The sequence below is a fragment of the Dermacentor albipictus genome, chromosome 1 (assembly GCF_038994185.2).
Source record: "Dermacentor albipictus isolate Rhodes 1998 colony chromosome 1, USDA_Dalb.pri_finalv2, whole genome shotgun sequence".
NCBI lineage: Eukaryota > Metazoa > Arthropoda > Arachnida > Ixodida > Ixodidae > Dermacentor > Dermacentor albipictus.
In genome coordinates this window covers 217,319,186-217,334,131 of record NC_091821.1, presented here as the reverse complement: position 1 = coordinate 217,334,131, position 14,946 = coordinate 217,319,186, and the positions used below count along the sequence as shown (strand labels likewise).

The window sequence follows — 14,946 nt, the reverse complement described above, 5'->3', positions numbered from 1 at the left end:
TTTGTAAACAGTGAAAGGGCCTATAGTTGCTTCAGATATAAATTCGGTGTCAGCTGAAGCGAGATTAAGGCCACGCCAACATCTCGGGAAAGGCACTGTAATATTTATTTTCTAGGAGAATACTTTCACAGATACTATCATTTAATGTATTCAGTTTTCAACGAAGGAAAATCAGAAAAGCAAACTGAAACAGCCGTAACAGTTTTTCTTGAATGCTGTAATAATAATAAAAAAAGTCTAATCATGTAATCATAACCTGGAGAAGTGAAAAATTGTATGCTGAGGTTGGTTTTTGTTGCCTTTATTATACATGCTAGGGGCGCTGTAAGTTTAGTTTTTTTGTAACTCTTTGTGAACAATGCCATGTAGCATTTAACTGTCAGGTCGCCCACATCCGTGCATAATATTTTACTGTGGTATTTCTATATAGCTTGTGGATTCTTGGTCCTTGTTGCCAGCCACTTCAAAGTGTGCATTGCAATTGGATTTGAAGATGCATTTGCGCGTTGGGGTGGGGCAATGAAAATAGTTTTGGTTGCAACTGCCAATTTTGCTGTTATTTTTATTTACCTTTCATATTCCTGCTACCCTAGGTAGACCTTTCATTGTAGGCTTTGTGCGATTCAGATGTCGAATGCGGGTATAGATAGTTTTCTCTGTGCTGTGGCAGCAGTGTGTCTATGACCCCAGAAAAATTCCAGTCGCATGTTTTCAGCATCCAAGTTTGCTAAGAAAACAAAAGTATTTTGTCCTGTATTAAACTATTGGTATGTGTTCTTAATATATTCATTTATAAGAACCACACCTTGTGTGTTGAGATTATGTATGTGGCTTGCTTGTGTGTTTCGGAGTAAATATAATCAATTTACATTTTAACTGCGCAGCAAAATTGGTGCCAGCTAGAGGGTCCTACATATCTGCCAGCTATTGCAACTTGCTATTCTCTTCATTGCCCACTAAATTGAGCAGGCTATTCCAGCGAGAGAAACAGGTACTCTTGTGGGACCTCTTTGTGTAACTGTTAAAAGGATCTATATCACTTAATATGCTCTATATTCAAACAACTGAATAGTAGACATTTAATTCGTGTATGAAACTATTTGAGCTTTTACTATTTCTGTAGTTTATGCCCTACTTGTTACTGCTACCCAAAGCTGCATGATGTAGAAAATTATATCTCTGCAGGTATTAACAATTTATTAATAAAAGAAAATTTTGTAGTCCGTATTAACTTCCTACGTTTGCTGTGGCAAGAAGTCTCAGTATAGCAATGAAAGAAACTTGATAAACCTGTAGTAGAGAACACCAGCAATCTTGGCAGTGCTATTACATTTCTTAAAGAGCACAACTTCTTGTAGTGACCACTGATTTATTTCCAAAGCTGTTGGTGTTAGCACCAAAACACATGATGCACCAAAACACATGGTGGCATACCAGGGAAGCTTTCTGCCACTAATGGCTTAAGGCTTCTGCTTTGGGTGCTTCCATGATTTTTTAATGTACAGGTCATATACGTGGTGTCCCAGCTAATGTTAGCCAAGCTATAAAAGAAAACTGCTACATTATATGATTATAAAATCTATGGTGTTGGTCACAGTCCTCTTCCACTGTCACAATACTTTTTGTCCACTAATTACCTGGCCAATCAGAAAAAATAATCAACTTTTCATTCTTGAGTTATGGGCGTAGCTTTTGATGAGAAAGCTATTATACCATCCTAAAACATCCCCTTCCACCATTTTCAGTGCATTACAACCTGCACAATTATTTCCACGCTTTATTTGTACCATGTAAAATAAAAAAGTGCTGCAAAATTACACGCCCACATGTTGCGACATTAGTAGCCTCGGCAGTTATTTGAAGGGACCAACTCTGCTCAATACCTGACTCGGCAATTTTCCTGGAAGTGGCATGCTGTCTATGTTGTTGTTGGCTTCTGCTGATTGCGAGCTGTGTTTTAAGCATGAAGATTGCAACGTACACGATGAACAGGCTGCTGCCAAGTCAGGAATGCTCGGCAGCTGCAGTTAGTTTCTAACACACAGAAAATGACAGAATGGGATGTTTTAGGAGGAGAGAACAGCTTTCCCATTGGAAGCCATGCCCTTAATTAAAAATAAAGAAGTTTATTAGTTAGTCTTTTCTAATTAGTCAGGTAATTAATGTGAAAAAATTATCCTTGTGACTGAAGAGGACTAATGACCGAACACCGTAGGTATCTTGCACCAGTTTTTTTTTTTTTTTTGTTTTAACAGCTTGGCTAGTGTTGTCTAGGACACCCTGTGTTATCCAGCTTAAGATGCTGCAGTTTATTTCTGTTCATATAGCCCTCACTGAATCAAGCAGCGATAATATGAGCTCTTGGCCTGCTGTACCTTCTGTAGCATTGTGACGCATTCAGTTGGAGTTAAACTTAGTGGTAATGCACAGGTGCATGGGTTACAAACCCTCTTCTGCCAGATGCAGGCACCGATGGCAAAACTGAGTCCACTCCACTGGCGCAAACAGCATTGAGACAGCTGCTTCTGAAGTGTCATCTCCTATGGCACTGGGTGCAGACTAGCTTGCCACAAAAAGAAATTGACTGTTGCGTGCTAAGTTCTATTTTGCTGGCCCATTACTGAGCACTGGAAGTTAATCTGCAGTGTGCTCGGTTTATGGCTTTTGGCTAAGAAGGGAAAAGCTGAGCAACATTTGGTGTGAATGAATCGGTCTCTTTTCGCAGCAAATCAGACAGCATCGATGCTATGGCAGATGGTGTGGTGAAGGCAACTTTCGCTTCGCCCTTTGCACTTGTGCGGTATGTCCCCACTGCATTCATTAGCATGCTACATCTAACATAGAATGGAATGCAAACTGCACGGCTGTGTGCTTCCACTAACTTAGCCCCCTCCCCCCCATTTGCCCTGTACGTGCTTGGAAGGCCATAAAAAAACATGCAATGCCATCACATCTACTGCCTTAAACTAGCATGAATGACTACACTCAGCTCCATAATCACACCTTGCCAAGACACACAAAGCTAATTTAAATTATCCTATGTTCAAACTAAGTGATGAATTCAAATGTGCTCCAAAATATCAATATCTGTTTTGCAAAATATTGTGAATAGGTGGTCGTGTAACCAAGTACTCTAAGTATAATCATTAAACAGCGACATACACTGTAAAGCATGGTCAACATTGTTTCCATGAAAGGAAAAAGTGTTCTGTCTCAAAGTTGAGTTCAACCTGTCGTGATCATACAAACCTAAATGAAGGCATAGAGGGGTTACGATATGTAGATATGCTAACCTGCAAAAGAAGCTCACTTGAAAATTCACATGTCCATTCTAGCACATGTGGGTTCCTGTCATGACTGATTATCTATTGCACATGAATCTAGTGCCTTTATCATACTTGCAAAACCTGCTCACCCCCCAACTTCTCCATCACTTTTTCTGGCTTTCTCCTGTTCACATCTCTTTTTAAAATACTGCATGCACCTGGAAAATGGCATGTAGCAGCATTGATGACATGGGTTTTACAGCTTGATCAGAAAATATTGCTGTTACATTATTAGAATGGCTGTTAGCATTCATAATCTACTCATCATTGATTCCCGCTAGTTTAAATTATCCAATGTCTGACACTGTGAAGTTCAAAATTAAGCTTTATTGTCTGTAGAACTATAGAAACTTATGGGCACATTTTTTAATTGTTCATTATAGTATGCTGAAGTGAGGAGAGGATTTAACTATTGAATTATTGTATTTTGGTTTGAATTGCCCAGAACATCAAGATGAAACGTAAAATGTATTGATTACTTTGAATTTAATGTATTCATTTGATTCATTGGGGACTGCACATTCACACAATTTGTTGATAAGCTTTATTTAACAAACCTTTTGTTTGTTGTTCAAGCAGTCTTTCCAGTAGCGACATTTTGGAGATGATTTTGCTTATCTATACCTGCCTATACAGTAAACTGATAGCTTGTTCCCTCTCCATCTGTCTAGAGCTTTACTCTGTACAGTGCATACCATATATATAGATATTTAATAAACTGGAATCCCATTTGGTAATTTTATATATATATATATATATGAACTGACCCTAAAACTGCAACACAAAAATATTCGTGTACAAAAAGCTGCACTTCTTTAATTTGGCAGGGTGCTGCTTTAGGAGGGTGCACCTTTTGAGGCATCTTGGTACTTTGACTAACTGCACTTCCACTTTAGAGTGGAAGTGACTACCTTGGTGAATATTAACCGTTAAGAAATGAGCATGCTTAAACTCAATTTTCAAGCAAAAATGCACTGAACTTATACACAATGCACATAATGTTAAGATTAATTGGAGAAACTTATGTGTATTGATTGCGACATGTAATTGAATAGTTCAGGAAACACATTTTCTTTTATTTAAAATCACATGGAGTTCTGGAGATGTATTAGCATGATGTCTACCATGCTGCTGTGTTCAGGAAGTCAGTCAAAACATGGCACACAATGCAGTCACTCAGTGCACCGCATGTGGGTGGCAGTGGTCAATATCTCACTTCCTCGCCATCAAGTGATGGCGGAGGCGACGAGTTATGGTTTATACTATAACAGTACTTTGTGCAAGTAGCAGTTTGAAGTAGGGTTCAGCATTATTGGTTTCTATTTCTTTTTTAAACTTTGACACACTTTTATTGATCTTTATCATAAGGCCTTTTTTTTTGGTCACTATATATTGTTGACTATAAACCATATTATTCACATGAAGGGGTTGGGTTGCTGGTTATCTGTCACTCTAGTGGACTTTGTTGATGTAACTGTGGTTCATTGAATTTTTGCTTACGATGCAGTTGGGGAAGGTCCCAACTAGCAGCCACACATTTTCAGTCCACACACAGAAGGGTCACCTAAGTTGCTGGTTGGCACACAACAGACGCTTACACACCAGTGTGTCATGTGAATCGGCCCTTTCTCATGGCAAACAAGCAACAATAGTCATAGTGTATTTGGCTATAATCAAATGTGAATATTTGAAGAAAGCATACATCAAATTCTTGAATCAGGCATTTCTGTTTGAAACAGAAGTACTAGATCTATATTGGAAATTTATAACATTTGCACACTCTTAATTTAAATGTCAAGTATTTTTTTAATGGTAATGGTCACAGATTATGTTGGCAAATGAATTTGTAGAACATTAAGAGACAGCTTCTCTTTTTTGTTTCATTGATCTGCTGGGTAATTCAACCATTTCTTTTGATTACATCAGAGTCAAATTTAATGGTCAACTGTATTTACATGACACTTTGCCTCCTTTTTTTTTTGTGGTAACTTGAGTGAGCACATCTTATAGCCACGAGTTTTTTACACTGTGTTTATAAAGAATGCATAGAAAGCAGTGTTGAGGCCCTGCCATCATCATACATATAACTGTGGTATGAAACCAAATTCATGGGATTAAATATGTGGTGACAAGTATTACCTAGTAGCTACAAATTACTTTTAAGAATATACATCCAAAAGCTATATCTGACACCAGAAAAAAAACTGTAATTATTGGAAAGAGTGTCTCAGGCCCTCACGCTAGCCTCGATCACAAATAATGCATAATTTAATTTTCTCTTTTATTACAACCATTTTTATGACTGAAAAAAAAAAAGGTATCTAGGTTTCTTGTTGTAAGCCTTAACGGGGCCCTAAACAAGGTAAAATATTCTGGATTAAGTATGGCATGTATACCATACATACTGTGATTTCACAATGTTCTCTGTATGAAGAGGCATGGTGTCAACCTTAACTCTTTACAGGAGCTTGTGTGTGCAGGCAATGATTATGCGCTAAGGGTGTAGTCGGTACCTTATTACCTCGGAGCCTGCATACCCACAGTGGAGGCAAAAGATGCAGAAGCACACTTACTCAGACTGGTTGAAAGTAGACAACACATGCCAAGGGGCAATGTTGTACCTTAGTAAGTGGAACATAGATGTAGACAAATAAAATTTGAATTGAGGAGATAGGCCACTGCTTGGAATGCAAGTAATTTTATTATATATGCACCTTCTTTTAATACAGCATGTTGCAGTGAATTTTCTTGTGAAAAAGTATTGATTGAATGGACACTTCTTGTGTTTAATACATTCTCCTAGGTTTGACAATAGATTCAGGGCCCTTTAATACAAGATGCTTATATACAAACAAAGCCAGGGAGTAAAGGGTGGGACTAAAATCTATTTTCTTTTCTGTTTTGAACACCACATAGGGGTACTGTGGTTTCCTCAGTAATGTTAGTGCAGTTGTGAGTTGAAATAACATATTTTATATAGCAGGGTCCTGCTGAAAGTATTTTTTTTTTCAATTTTCCTGCTGCGATATTGGAAGTGAAAGAGTAACATTTCATAGTGGATACTATTCCTTTTAAGTCCTCATTCCTTACTTTTTTCTCTTTTTTTACCATTTGAAAATTACCCTCGCCATCCTGTTCGCCATCCGAGTTCGCCAGCCTTCTGAAGTTGGCGAACTCTGTTGCTTGGGTCACTTCAAATAGCTGTCATACGGACTTGTAGAACACAAATTATACAACATGTTTAGACGAGTCTCACTCGTCCAGGCATTTTCTGCAAAATATGCCAGAGATGAGTCTCGCTAATGCAAGTATTTCCTTTCATCTACAGAGTGCATCATATGAGTGGCAGTAGTTGCATGAGTTTGATGTGAACGCTGAGCTATGATATGGCACCAGCTTTCCAGAAAACAGATTTCTTGAGGGCGCCGTTGATGGAAACACAGTAGAAGTCTGGCCAACCTGGCTTTTACATGTGGTGCGAAGCGAAGCGGTTGCAATGACGGCAGTCACCTTTTTTTAATCCTAGAATCGTGATTGTTGACATTTCTTCGCTAAAATAAACAACAAAAATTGCAAAAGTCTTGTTCGAAGCTTCAACTTAGTACTGACTTGTGAGAAAGATGTAGAGTCCCTGACTGGAGCTCTTTTTTGCGTGGATGTGGCTCGACAAAAATGCTTTGCCACCGGCGCCTCTGCTATTTCCTTTCCTCATGGCTCGAGGAATAACATGTTGCATGTAGGACAACAGACCCACATGTGACTTCGGTTCCAAGAAATGTTGAGCTTCATATATACTGTTTCTGTGGTCTTGCTTAGACGAAAAATTTTTTAAATAAAATAAGATCTAGCAGTAAAAGATGACAGAAAATGACAGATGAACTGTTGATATTGCAATAGTGAAAGCTCTTTAAATAAATCAGTCATTAAAAAATTCAAAATATTTTTGTGATTTGCTAAAAGAAAAGAAAAAGAAGCATAGAGGGGTAAATTGATTCAGGTATGAAGTTACCTTATTACAACTGTTGTGTGGGCACGAAGTAACTTCCACTTTTTTCCCTTTTTTTTTGTCCGAAGGGTAAGGGAGTAAACTGAGGTTGTGCATTGTCACACTCCACAATGACTTTCTGTCCAGGATGGGTATCGGGTTATGCATGACACTGCTTTTACAGTGCCTAGACAATGAGCACCATCTTTTTTTCTATTCCCTGTTTGGTATTAAAAGTGTCTGTTTTTGTGAGCTTTTCAGGATGCATCCACTCATATTTAAAATGTGAAATTTTGCACAGGGGCTGCTATATATCTATGCTATCTGAAGCTAGGCTTTTTACATGGCCCAACATTTTTTTGCAGTGGCCTTTAATGATGGCCATACTTAGTACCACGCTTCTAGAACCATGACAGCATTGTGAGGGTTGTTCGAGAACAATGGTGCAAACCTCAGTGACGTATGTGAGCCACTCATTCGCAGACATTCTGAAGCACAAAAGGTGCCATGCAACCTTTGATGCAGGCTGTATTTGTAGCTGCATTCAGTGCAGACAGGCTCTACATGCACTTTGACTCCCAAAGGAAGCTATCTGCACTGATGTGTAAAGTTGTGTGAGAGTGGAGACAAAGTTAAACCAAAGTGGGCCATCCTTATCCTCGCATTCTTACCTTTCTAATACTCCATGTCAACTTACCTGATGCATTGAGTTCAATGCGTGTGTAGGCATGGATACGGGACATGCAGAGAAGGCAGTTTTCACCTTGTCATCTGGTTCTCTCCTTATAACAACTGAGGCTTCTGTTACTTCACTTCAAATAATCCATTATCAAACACATGCACATTTTTGCTGCACTTTGAGAAAAGTGGCCAATGAAATCAAGTAAATTTGTTACGATGAGTGTTTGTTGTACATTATTAAGCTGGTATAAAAATGTATAAATGGCTAACTCAGTCAGGCCTCCTTATATTGCCACAAAGGCCGTGCATTTTTGCATATGCGGCCTTCTTGCCGCTGATATTACATACGTAGGTATTACTCTGTACATTGGGAGGGGGGGGATGCATGCATTCAAGAGTATGCATGCCACGTACAGTGTTTTTTTTGGGGGGGGGGGCTTTCTTTGTGGCCAGCCGTGCTATGCGAGTTGAAGAAGCCACGCATGGAGGGGGGGGGGATGAAAAATCTGAAAACTCATTGTGTAGCAGTTACTTATCACACTAGATTGCCATACATCTTGTGACTTGTCCCTCAAATTGGAAGAAATGCCTTCTCTCTCTTTTTTTGAAGCATTATTAGTCATGTTGGCCTTAAACACAAAATGCTTTTAAAGCCCATCTTGTCTGAAGCAACTTTGAACAGTGAAAAGAAAGGTAGGCTTCTGATAGAAAGTAACATGAAGCCACTAAAGAAATTTGTATGGCTTCTTCAGAAATAAAATGTCACAGCAGGAAAGCTCATCTTGTTCAAACACAGCACCACCACGTTTCCTCGGCAGTTTCTCTACCAGCAGAGTTGGAAGCTGGCAGCTAACAAGGTTATAGCCAGTTCATCAGCAACTTCAAGCACAGTAATACTGAATAAGCAAGTGAGTCCTATGAAAATTTGCAGGGTGTAGGAAGTTTCAGGAAGTTAGCATCCTTTAAGCAGTTTTGGAAAATTTTAGTTTTAAGTTTGTTATCTATACTTTTGTGCTGTCGGCCAAATAATTTGCAAACCCTACACTCAGTTGTTTCTGCAAGAACCCCGATGTACAGGTTGGTCCACTGTTGGAGGGAACATGCGAGCGCATGGCTCATGCTGCGCCATGTACGGCAAGCAGCGAAAACCAAGCGCATGTGCGAAACGGCGCAGGTGCGGTGCACACCATGCATCCTCTGCATTGTAACATGTATGTTTTTACACCATTGGGGGTCAGTGCCCCAATGTTTGGCGACATCGGTATCATTGGCTTCATGCAGATTCGCTCTTTGACTAATTTTTTTTGTCTCTTGTACGCTAGTCGAGTTGCTTTCTTTGCCATTTTCTGAACACCTTTCACAATGATGTATACATAGATTACAAATCCATGGCAAATCTACAGCACAGCTCTGCTTATTTTCGTGTATGTCTTGCAGCACGCATGGCATCTTCCATAAGCAGTGCTTGCTTCTCCGAGTACATGCTCCTATTGCTTGGCTCATGGTTGTGTGCCAACTGCAACAAAATTTTGGAGTGCATAAAAAGCCTAGTTTGAGATAGTGTAGATATAAAGAAGCCTCCATGCAAAATTTGTTGTTTGAAAAGACAGGTAGAAGCATCAGAAAAAGACGGCAAAAATTACCGCTTTTGATACCGAAACTGAAAAGAACACTGCCATTATTGCTCGACAGAAGTGGCACATGACCTAGAGCGCGAGGCTCCTCAGCATGACCCTCATGACCTTTAGGATGAGGTGGCACCTGCGGCATGCTAAAGAAATCTCAAAGGTGGCAGGCTGGGACTTGGGTCATGTGACAACCACCAGGTGTCTGCTTAAGTGCTGTTTAGAGGCTGCTAACAAGAAAACAATGCAATTACCAGCCCTGTGGCTTTGCCAAGATTGCTTTAGTGCTATATATTACTCATTTATAATAAATTTAGCTAAAGTGAAATTTCATTGCAGTTGGCCTTTAATGACAATTGAAAAACTGTAGGCTCAGTTCCCAGCTTGACCAGGTCTCTGAAGTTTTAAATTTGGTTTGCTTATTTATGTGATGACTACAGAAATACTGCTTTTGGGCGAGCATTAAAATTAGATGCTGTGAGAACACGACTGAAATTAGGTTAGAGCTATTATTTTTGCTGGAAAAGGTCCCGCAACACTATAAGGCAAAGTTGCAAAATGTCTTTTGCATGAAGAATCACTTCAATGCATAAGTTGTTCACAGATATTTTGCATCAGTGCTTATTACATCGGTGGCCTCAATAAATTCATACAGCATAATGAAACCTTGACTTCGCTTGCAACAAAGGAGAGAGGTCGTACGACAGAATGACAGAATACATATGTGTGTGTTACTATGTCTGCTTGCAAGTAGAATAAGCTCTTCTTGGCCACGGAGACTGACAGCAATTTTTTTTTTTTTTCAAATGCAAGTATCCTGCATTATCAGGATAAAGAGGACAAAAAAAAGAATACGTGAATGTAACAGCCCCTTTGGATTTAAATATCAGCTGTTGGCATTTGAGCCATTGACGGGGCAAATGCTTTTATAAAAGGTGGCCTCACACAGGGACTTCACGGAAAAGTTTGTCAATTTGTCCTGAGATACCAAGAGCAGCAGGAGCAGCAGCTCAAACTGCAGCACAGAGTATTCCATGTCAAGTTACTGAGCCAGTAACTATAAATGAGTATGGTGGCTGTTAGCAGTAATTTGCTTTGTTAACTTTTCATTTAACTGGCACTGAACTCCCACTGGAGGCTGCTGCTACAGTCTTGATATCTCCGAATGGTTCCTCAATCTGTACCTTTGCCATCGGTAGGCACACTGAACTGCCTAATGTTTTTTTCTGTAAGAAAATATTTCTGTTTTGGACTTTGGAATATTGTTCTGTTTCCTTTGAATCAAAGTACTTTGATCATCATGAGCATGAAAAAAAAAAGAGGATGCTTCGATTCAAGTAAACAAGATGCTAAAATATTCTGTGAAGTCTTTTTGACATTTATGATTGCACTGCTAAGTGTTACCAGCATACAGTAATTCTTCTTGTAGTACTCTTGATGGCTTCAGATGCTTTTCACAACCCTTCACTTTCACTGTCTTGTACAGTTTTCAGTAGTACACAACTGTGTTTATTATTTGTGGATGCACTGGCTCCCTCCCACATTTAAATGCCATTGTGATGAGACATACTGTAACTCACTTTCGTTTTTGTACTTTGACTTTTGCTTCATCTGCTGCTTGACTTACTGATCTCAGCCCTCAATTTTCGTAACTGGCACTGCATTTTCATGGCCACTAAAGGAATGCAGCTCATTTAGCCTCTAGCTTAAATGTCAACCCAGTGCTCATGGTGTGTGGCAAGTATTTCAAAATGTTGCTGGAAAGGACGAGCAATCTTGGAGCAATATTGTAGGCTCTCTGCAGCTGGCATTTAAATACAGGAATATTTTTTTCAAACACATCATTCTATACTGACAGGGATGGTTTTATTTACTTTTTTCAAAAGAGGGAGGTGGGGGGGGGTGTTAAAGAACCCCTTTAAATTATAAATTACACCAATTACCTTTGTTCATTGTATGGCTTGCAATTTATATTGGATCTTTGCTGGTTTGGGAACATAATTTTCTGGGCTATTTTTGAGTGGACATGCAAAACCATGTGGAAAGAAGCTGTTGTTGACTCTATGCTTGTCCCTGGAAAATGTGCAGCTTTTTGCTAGATTAATATGTTTGCTTTGGAGGTTGCTGGCCATAACAAATTAATGTGATATATTCAGTGTAGCTTTTTAGTCTGCCTGTCGAGCAAAACATGGACAACAGATTGCACAAGAACTTTCGAAAATATTTATTCAAAATTATGAGTAAACACTGAAAATAGTACAAACTACAAAAAACAATGATTGCAACTGTGCTGAAATCTACTGTAATTTATGGGATCCAAAGTATGCAAAATATACCATGCCTGCAGCTTAGACTTCTGAAAGTAAAGCATTCTAAAAAGATTACTGTCTTTGTTGTAGCAATCTTGTTCCATGTGCATGTCAGAAGAACAGACCTCTGTACATATGAAATGTGGGCATATTTTGTATATCACGCAAAGAATAATAATTATCTGCTTTTGTGTTGCATCAGTTTGCAGTTCTTTTTTTCTTTTTCCTAATTTCACTTCATGTTTGGACTTTCGGCACAGATTATTATAGTCGAAAAGGTTTGTGGCTTTCTTTGGAACTGAAGATCCATTTGATGAGCAGTGAACAGAAAGCAAGCCGGTGTCACCGAGCAGTATAACCTAGCTCAGGAACATTAAGCACTGTGTGTTGCATGTGTAATGAAGAGTAAAATTTCCAGGTGCAATGTTGATGCCATGAAGAAAAAAGAAAAAAAAAAGACAGTAGGGCTGTCATACCAAAAGTAACGTGAAGGAAAGATATGGCTGCTGTATAGGCAAAAAAAAAAACTGTATTGCAGCACATGTGGCATAGTATCTTGTTTGTACCTTTTTGAGATCCTAAAGGTTAAGAACAAATAACTGCCTCCATAGATAATCTTGCTTGGCATATATGTGTCTGATAAAAGCTAAAGAAGTACTTTTGGACTGAGTATCTGTGCAAGTTTGACAACTCTATTGTGAAATGTTGTTGCCATAGTCGGTTGTATGATGTTCCCACACCCTTAATCTGCCTAAAGAGCAGCTATCATTAAAACAGCCTGCAGTCAAAGCAGCTGCTGTCTTATGTTTTGAAAAGCGTGACACTCTTTCTCGTAGGTGTATTTTGATGAGTTCTTACCTCAGACTGAAGTTTTTGTGGACTCTCCTGTGCATTGGCACATGACATATGATCAAGACAAAAACTGAAGAAAGTTTTCTTATTGTGCACTAGAAGGTGCTGCTTGTCCAAGAAACTGAATTCTGGAAAGCCTCTTTATCACCCACAGTTCATTTTACATATCGTAATTTGAAGGAGTTATAGTATTCATATCCATTTAGAGACATCTTGGTCTTTATTGGACAATGTTATTTAAGCAGTGTTATACTAAAGTGTACAGAGTTAGACAGACATTGATTTGATTTGATGTGTAGGTGTTTCTGGCACAAGGACCAGGGTTAGACAAACATGCTGGAACAGGTGACACACTGTTGATACCATTTTTATCAGGTAGTTGCATCCATTTTTGTGGTAGTCTTTGTGACTCCTTTTGCGAACCACCATTTTACCATTTGCTGTCTTTCTGAGGTTGCTTAGGATTGTAACAGTTTGCCTCATGCTGTTTTCTTGAAATAGCAGTGGTGTGCCATGTGTTTGCATCATTGGCTGCAAACTTGGTAGTGTGTTCATTTTGTTTGGTGTTGATCTGGTGCAGTGTTTGTGTCTGTAAAATCTTTAAAATAAAAGAAAAAGCTTAGGTATTGAAACTAGTCTGTATTCCACCTAGTCTATAATTCATCTTTGAGTGCTGATATTACTGCAGTGTTTTAAAGTGTAAATTGACATTGTGCATGAACGTGCCCATGAGATGGACATTGTCTGGTGTTTACTGCTCTGGGAACCAGAAGCCAGAGCTTTGCTGTGACTTGAGGCATGTAATATTGCTTTCATAATAAGAATGCACTGTGGCTGCCCTGACATATTGGTGCATCCTTTCTTAACACAAAGTGCACTGCAAATTTTCTGCTCTCTCCCATGCCAACAGTGGCTCTTACAAACAGGGTATTTGTTGTAAAAGATGGATTCAGTCATTTATGAAAAGTAATTAAGCCAGTAAAAGGATTGGGAAGCTTATTTGGCTTTTGAGCGCTAGTTGTAATTTAGTAGGTTTGCAATAATTTTCCAAGAACAGAGATTGTCATTCTGCTGTCCAGTATTGTACTACATAGCCTTGTCACTTGATAAACTGGCACTGGCTCTGGGTAGCAGAAGATGCTCCCACTGCAGTTACTCTTTACTGTGATTTTCATGGAGCCAGCCTGCTTCGGAAATTTTTGCACTGTCCCCCTCCGAATGTGTGTGCTAGGATTCAGTTTGCATAGCTCTTCAGAAATGTTCATTGGGATGCAGCCTAGTGAAAAATCACATATGCATACTTCGAAAGCCCTTGCATTGATTTGTGATTATGGTATGGTAGCTAGAAGGCCACCATAGTTTGGCTGGGGACAGTCTTGTGCAATGTAATGTATTGTTGATCTATTTCTTTGTAGGTACTTCTTTGTTAAATAAAGTTTGTTGTTTGTTTTTGTGTGAGCATCAGTGACCTTTATTTAGTGCATGGGAAGAATGGCAAGGATGTTTTCTTCCGCTGCTGTCCTTTTGTAGCAATTAATAGTTCACAAGAGGTTGTAAAACACATTTTCCAAGTGGAAACACACAGTAGGTAATATTAGGCCGGTGACTCTGGTCCTGCATTCAGGTACACAGAAAACATTTGAACAGTCTCAAAACTTTTTAGGGAGACAGAGAGCTCTGTGTTCATTTGCTGGCCTTGTGGATATGCATAAACACTTCAAACCAAATGCCCATGAGTATAAAAAGCCACAAAATTAAAAGAAGAAAGTTAACCTGATTATTTTGTTTGGCGATATGCTTTGGGGGAGGGGGGGGGGTGTATGCATGGCTTTGCTAAGCAATAAGGTATGGTACATATTAATACTTTGCATGGTGCATTTATAAATAAACAATAATTTAACAAGTAAATGATTATTTATGGGACATTAAACATCCATCTACACCAAGCAACTTCCAGTTATCTCCAAGCCCATTTTACCACTCATGGGCAATTCCACAAGCTGTCAAAACAGGTTCTGTTTCACATCTTTTATTATTCATCATGTGTGCATCAGTCAAAAACAAAAATTTAAGCAAGAACATGGCATGAAAAAAATTGTGTTGCAGGTGAAGTTACCATTTCCATGGAAAACCGATTTTGTGAACTTTGGAGCCACTTCATAAGCAGA

General features: G+C 39.0%; 1 long non-coding RNA gene across 1 annotated transcript; it reads left to right on the top strand.

The window, feature by feature from the left end:
• Positions 1-2,217: 2,217 nt before the first annotated feature.
• LOC139054208 (uncharacterized) lies at positions 2,218-14,239 on the top strand. The gene is made up of 2 exons (XR_011511075.1): positions 2,218-2,800; positions 12,187-14,239. It is a non-coding gene; the product is annotated as an uncharacterized lncRNA (long non-coding RNA).
• The last annotated feature ends 707 nt before the right edge of the window (positions 14,240-14,946 follow it).